Raw genomic sequence first — 7,145 nt, forward strand, 5'->3', positions numbered from 1 at the left:
GACATGGTGTGGTGTGTCGATCGATAGAGGGTTGTACTAATCGACACAGTGTGTGTATTTGGGAGTCTTTGAGGTCGATCGAAGACATACAATATTATTTCGATCGACATAGCTAGTAGACAAATGCCAGACGACTTCTCATTATTTCTTATGTAAAACGTATCTAACCTAAATCTATATATACCTATCCTATCAAACCCTAAAACACTTTTGCTTCTATTCATAACTATCTACACCTAAAACACAAATGATAGGGGAGGAGACGAAATAGATGGCGCGGCACTCTAGGGCAACAATCGTAGCTCGCATCTAATCTTCGTAAGTTGATCTTATACCCTAATTCTAATCTATTGTTTAGGTATCGTCTTTAGCATGCAACCCTAAACGCCGTTGACACCCTTGGATCATGAATTGGCCTTGTATGATAGTATCATAACTAGGGTTTTAGGTGGGTTGTTGTTGCACTTGGCCATGTTTATCGTTAATACCTTATTTTGACTGAGTAGTATAGTGATTGTGGCTTGTGTCTTGTGTGGGATCCATGGTGGTGACAGTGGCCTAGGGCAAAGGAGGTTCTTGTGGTTTTAATCTTGTGATAGTATGGATTATTGATTATCGTTATATTGATGGTTTAGGTGACAGAATTGTAAGGGAGCGGTCCTAACTCGTTCTTAGTTGCTACTCGCGGATTTGCTACAGGTAGGGATACACTACTCATCTTTATTATAGTATAAGGTTCATATCGTAATAGAGGTGCTTGTGTATGTCGTAATAGAATAATTGTGTGATGTGTTTTACTGATTATGTAACGAGGTCGTCGATAGACATGGTGTATGTTGTCGATCGACAGGTTGGGATATGGTCGAACGACAAGAACTGTGTTGGTCGATCGACATGATATATGGTGTTGATCGACACTCTGACATTTGCGCGATAATTTGGTTATTGTTGAGATTGCTTATTAAATTGTTTGTGATTACATCATATGCTCGTGAATACATTGGCATTGCTATATTATTGAGGCGTGATAACAGAGAGATGCACCAGTGTGTATGATATATGGGGGACAGTGACAGGGAGTTTGTGTGTGTGTGTGTGTGTGTGTGTGTGTGTGTGCGGCGATGTGATATGATTGAGTTGGTACGGTTACAGGGAGTGTACCATATTGGTATGAGCATAGTGACAACGAGTTGTGCCATACTTGCTGATAGGGGTGGCGATTGGCCCGTATGAGATGGGAGATCAAGTACTCATTCTTATGGACCTTGTTATTCTTATGGTTGTTGCGATTATTATATACATTTTCATTATCGTTAATTATTCATTTGTATGTTGCTTATTTCCCTACTCAACCAATGGTTGACTTGTTTGTGTCTTGTGTCAAATTATCTCCTTTTTCCGGGGTAACCTGTGTTGATCCATTCAATAATTTCCGATTAAATGGGAAGCAGATTTGAATAAAAGTTGATGTTGATGCGGTGCTGGGATTGGGACGAGCTTTGAGGAGTCTGTCAAGAGTTTTAGTCTCACGTTCGGTCTAGTATGATGTCGGATAACAGTATTTTACATTTGAGTTTTGATTGTCGTAAAACTCGACTATGTAAGTGGATTTCTAGAATCATGTTTAATGTGATCAATACAATTTAAAAGCTAATGTTGTACTCAATCATATTCAGTCTATAATTCCCCTTTGTCTAATATATGTGAGGAGTATTATAATGAAAGGGAACTATAGGCTGAATAGGAGTGAGTATTTTATTATTTAAAGTACTTTATCATTTTTTACTTTTCATATTCATTACTTCGGGAAATCGGGATGGTAACATCTCTATTTAATCGGGAATGACTTGCTAAAGGCTCCTACATAAATGGGGGTGTTACATTTAAGCATTTAATACTTTCCTAATTTGGTATTAACTTAGAAATTAATGACTAAATTACACATAAACTAATATAATTAATACATGTTTCAACAATTTTTTCCTCTTTTAGTTTCAAAAATCATTTCCCTGAAAAAAAAAACACAGGAAGAACGAAGACTATTGTGATTACTTTAATAGACTGCTCCTACCTTATTACTCAGTTTGGAGAAGTATTAAATTTGATTCAACAATGAATTATGACTACCCATCCTAATTTTTTTACAAATGTTTTATAATTTGATGTTTTTTTTCAAATGTCTTATTTATTACGTTTCTGAAACATAAAACAATTACCACAATTGATAGGCGTAAGTAGTTTAGTTTATTTTAATACTTGAAATTTTACATTATAACGTGTATATTATATTATAATTTTATCATCACATTATTAGATTATGCAAAAAAAAAGTATAATGAACCAACATGTTTATAAGTTTTTTTTTTCATATTTCAAAAGGTACTATGTGAAGAATGTATATAGAAAAACATAGATTAGTATCACTTTAAATAAGAAATATTAAATTTAATTAAGAACAATAAACTAAATGTTTTTTTGTAATTGTCATTCTTTAATTCAAAAAAATCATGAAAAAGGCAAAAGAAATTCCAAAAAGTTAAAAATGCGGTGAGCGTGGATCGATCACACGACCTTCAGATCTTCAGTCTGACGCTCTCCCAACTGAGCTATCCCCGCAATGTTATTTATAATCATTACTTTAACTATATAACGAGTATTTACTATCTTAGGAACCATATGGTGTTTAATGATGAGAAATTCTCCCATATTGGCTTGTTCTAGCATGCGATCCTTTGCCTCTGGTATTACTACATGGGCCTCATAGACTCTGGTCATAAGCGGGGAGGAAAATTATCGTTATGCGGAAGATTAGAGTGAAATATTAGAGAGAATATTAAACACTGCGTCTCTTTCATCTCATTGATAATAGTACTAATTGTCGTTCCATACTTGTTAAAGTTCATGGTAGTTGGTTTCAAGATTTCAAAGCATTCACTGGTTGGGTAGTCTATAACTCCGACGATGAAATCATTTCGCATACTCTGTGTGGGCTGAATATGCATCACTAGGTGAAGCTTACAGTATTCTTGAGGTACTTTTATGGGCAAGGGATAATAGATGCTATCACGTTGTTATTTTTTTTAAGATTGCCTCCAGAATTTATATTAAATTGTTGGACTAGAGAAAGGTCACCATTTGACTTAAGGATTTGACGACATGACACAAGTCGTTCATTCTTTTCATTAGATTAGTTTTAGCATTATTCCATGAATTTTAAATAAGGTGGCTTATTCATTTACAAAAAAAAGGTTATGAGCTTGTACTGAAGTATTTTTTTTACGGTTTAAAAAAAAAAGATATCGTGTATTCATGTATTATACTCTTATCATGATAGTCGAAAATGAAAGAGAACAAATAATTAAATGTGAATCTGATGTCGAAGCAAGTTCTCCACCCATAAGCAAAGAATTGATAGGTGAGCTTTAATCATCCCTTCGTAGACGTGCGGCGATCCACGATCGCGATATTTACAGCCAATTAAAAGTCGATTTGGTTTGGCACATTTGACAAAGTTTTGGAGCAAGTGTTGAAATGTAATTATATCATGTTTGATAACGCTTATATTTGTTATGTTAAACTTTATTAATTACCTCATGTTTACTTTTATTGAAGTTATTAAGTGTTAAACGTAGGTTGTTATGTTATTTAATATAAATATTATATTATTTTATCAAATATGATATTTGATGCTATGCGGAGTAAGACTCGTCTAATAATTAAAAAAAACTAGAACCATCTATAAAATACTTTTAAAAGGTAAAACTGAATATCAATTATTTGCCACGTGTAAAAAGTAGAGACAAGATAATAGAGTTATGTTTGTTAAACGCATTGACCGTTTCTAACAAAAAAGAGGAAGACAGAGGAGAACACTTCGTCAGTTTCCTCATTAAGAAATCTAAAACAATGAAATAATGAGTATTGAAACAATAAAACGGCTCCTTACTCATAACCTCCTTATTAAAAAGTTTCAATACTCATAATTGCATTTGTGACACCCTTAAATAACCCGATAATTAAACGCGTAAATTCTACGGAAAAACTGGTAGGATATGTTTGTAATTGGTTCAACTAGCCAAAAACCTGTAATTTCAAAAAAATTTCCTAAACCAATCACAACATTTCCAACGTTCCCAATAGACGGGTGCCAAAACCTGCAATTGCTAACAATCTAACTTACTTGCACCGCTAAAGGTAAGAAAATACATAATGATACAACCCAAAATAGAAAAGGGAGACATATGTCCCTTCAAATTATATACAAAACCAAAAGATAAAAGGTTTCTACAAAAGAAAGCCAAACTAGGTCCAAGGTTCCTTGCTCACTAGCTCGTCTGTGACCCCAACTAAGCATCAACAACCTGTCAATCGCATTTTATACAAACACGAAAGCCACAATTCAGTGGGGAGTAACTTCGAGTCCTCCCAGCCACGAATCGTCATAATTAATGTAACATGTAGTAAAACATTTAAACTATATGATAATTCATCTAATTTCCAAGCATCCTAACATATGAATGCTAAATTGACTAATTTAAATTATCATGTGAAAAATTTAACAAATTGTAATCCAAACTCTATCAACCATAGCCGGCTTGCATCTCACCTTCTATGATTCATAGAATCATCAAACAAGAAAGGGCAATATATCAAAGACAGGCATAAGTTCTTAGTCCGTCAATAGTCACTCTGTAACTCGAGTCTATACCACGAGGTAGGGAAGGTAATCGAACCGGTATCTTGGCTCGGCGGTTAATATTAATAAAACATGGCCAAGAGACAACACAACCCTAGCCTAAAATCACATGAGACCTAGACATGCGGATACACACCACCGCACCCAAGACCCACTATTTTTCTAAAACAAAGTGAGTACCCTAAGGAGTCCACCAAAGGGTTGGCTAGTACTTAAGTTGACCCCTTACTATCAAAATAAAATCGAGGTCATGCCCCAACTTGGATATAAATCCACTAGTCAGAAACACAAAGGCTATCAAGCGGTGAACATATACTCGTCAAAGACTATAAAGACCTATCTATGATGAAGGCCGAAATACTCACCTAGGACCTAGTCCCAGCTTGAATACTTTAGCCCACACCACACAAGACTCACCACACAAGTCAATTAAGACACCCACTTAACCATAAGAGGGCAAAAAGTCCAACTTACCAACCTAAATGCTAACATTCTATCATGTGAAAGGCTATATAAATGTCTATTCAGCAAACAACCCAACAATATCCTCAATAAGTATTCAATACAAATTTCCAATTCTAGCAATTTTAACAATATTAAAGGCTTTAGGGGAAACTAGGGCCATTTCTACAATACAAGACACTATTAAATTCAATAAGCTATACATGTGAACTAAAGCTTGATAAATGGCCTAAAACAAGAAAAAGGCCGATTATCTAAATCATTCAACCGAATTTTTACCCGCAACCCTGACCTGCGGACGGTAGGGGTCAAATTGTGGTGACCAATCACTCAATTAATCGACATCGCATCATCAAAGGGACTAAGGCTCGGCACACAATCAACAAAACATTACAATTATCGCTATAAAATTCATTTTGAGCCTATTAATTACAATTTCATTTTGTAAACTATCCTAACATGTGATAACTATTAATATAAGCACAATTTTACCATTAACATAATTTTTATTACTAGTATGATTCAATTCAAAATACTACCCATTTGTTACTTATTTTAATTATAACATTAATCAACCTAAAATGCCCAATATTGTACGAAAAACCGCGAAACAAGCACGGACCAACCCGGGCCAACCCCAAGGCGGGCCGTGGGCTGCCGTGGGCTGCCTTTGCTGCGGCGGCCGTCCCCTACACCACCATTTTTTTCCATTTTTGTTTAGTAAAAGACCGTCTGAACACTAATTAATCGTTCCCAATTCAACTTTGTTAATTTAAACTAACAAAAGGCACAAGTTAAGCATGCATGCAACAAATTTTAACATGTGAAAACTACTACTCAAACAAAAATCACCAAACATACAAAAACAACAAAGATTGTGACGATAATTCGTCGAGTAACTCGAAATATGTTACCTTAAGCTAGAAAATGAGCAATTAGCACCTCAAAACCCAAACCCTAACGACAACTAGCCGCTATCCTCTACAATATACGAGTCCCCGAACTCGTCCTCCAATTCTTCACCTAAATAAACAATTAAAACACAAAGATAAGTATATAAAACCGAAATTTCCGAAAATTGGTCTTAAAACAACTTCAAGAAAACTGAAATTAAATTATACCAAGTTGTAGATCTCGACGAGGGGATTCCGGAAAGGTAAATTTCGTGAAAATCCGATAAGAAACGAAGAAATTATGGCCAAAACAGCTTGATTTTTGGTTGAAATGTGTTTGGTTTTGGTTTTTAGAGGTTGAAGATGAACTTAAGAACAAAAATCAGAAAAAAAGAAAGAAAAGGGGAAGGGGAGCCGGGTAAGGGAGAAAGGAAAGGAGGAGAGCGGGTTTGAGTCGGGATTTTTCGAGTCGGTTTTGACTCGGTTCGATAATAATTAAAACCGTAAGTCAAATGCAAATTCCGACAAGACCGAAGTTTTTAAACACGAGATTACAAGAAAATTGAGTATTCATACGACCCATTTCCAATTTCGTTTACCCAACGTTCAAAAGAATTGTCATTTTCCCCCCGATACGCCCTTATTTCGAAATAAAAAGTTTTACACGGTTTAAACTATTTTTAAACATTACGAAACTATCAAAATAAATACTTTTCTTCAAAATATAATAAAATTATATTTCTTTGAATTATTTTTACTTTAATTACTTTAAATATCAAATTTTATTTGATTAATAAATTATTTTCGAAATATATTAATGATCCGAAATTACGGGGCGTTACAGCATTAGCTCCCATTTTGGCCGTCACTTGGTTTGATTAACAAATTATTCAATGCTCAAATAATGTCCTCAAATTGATTCATATCCCATCCCATCACTTCTCGGTTCTTAATGTTCCCTCTCAATTCCTCAATCTACTATTTATATGAGTAGTGAAAGTTTCATTTCCAACAAATTTGCTGATTTTTTACTAATTCTCTTTGTGTGTTATTGTTTTTCAGGTCCTTTGCAGTCAAACGAAGGTTCAGTAATG

General features: G+C 34.6%; 1 long non-coding RNA gene and 1 other non-coding gene across 2 annotated transcripts; both read right to left on the reverse strand.

Annotated features, from left to right (window-relative positions):
• Positions 1-2,543: 2,543 nt before the first annotated feature.
• Positions 2,544-2,616, reverse strand: TRNAF-GAA (transfer RNA phenylalanine (anticodon GAA)). The gene has a single exon. It is a non-coding gene; the product is annotated as a tRNA-Phe (tRNA).
• A 1,537-nt stretch (positions 2,617-4,153) lies between these two features.
• On the reverse strand, positions 4,154-6,408 carry LOC141621927 (uncharacterized). Its single transcript, XR_012532784.1, has 3 exons — positions 6,280-6,408; positions 6,073-6,181; positions 4,154-4,361 (listed from the first exon to the last, which is right to left on the reverse strand). It is a non-coding gene; the product is annotated as an uncharacterized LOC141621927 (long non-coding RNA).
• Positions 6,409-7,145: the final 737 nt, after the last annotated feature.

Source organism: Silene latifolia, chromosome X (genome assembly GCF_048544455.1).
Source record: "Silene latifolia isolate original U9 population chromosome X, ASM4854445v1, whole genome shotgun sequence".
NCBI lineage: Eukaryota > Viridiplantae > Streptophyta > Magnoliopsida > Caryophyllales > Caryophyllaceae > Silene > Silene latifolia.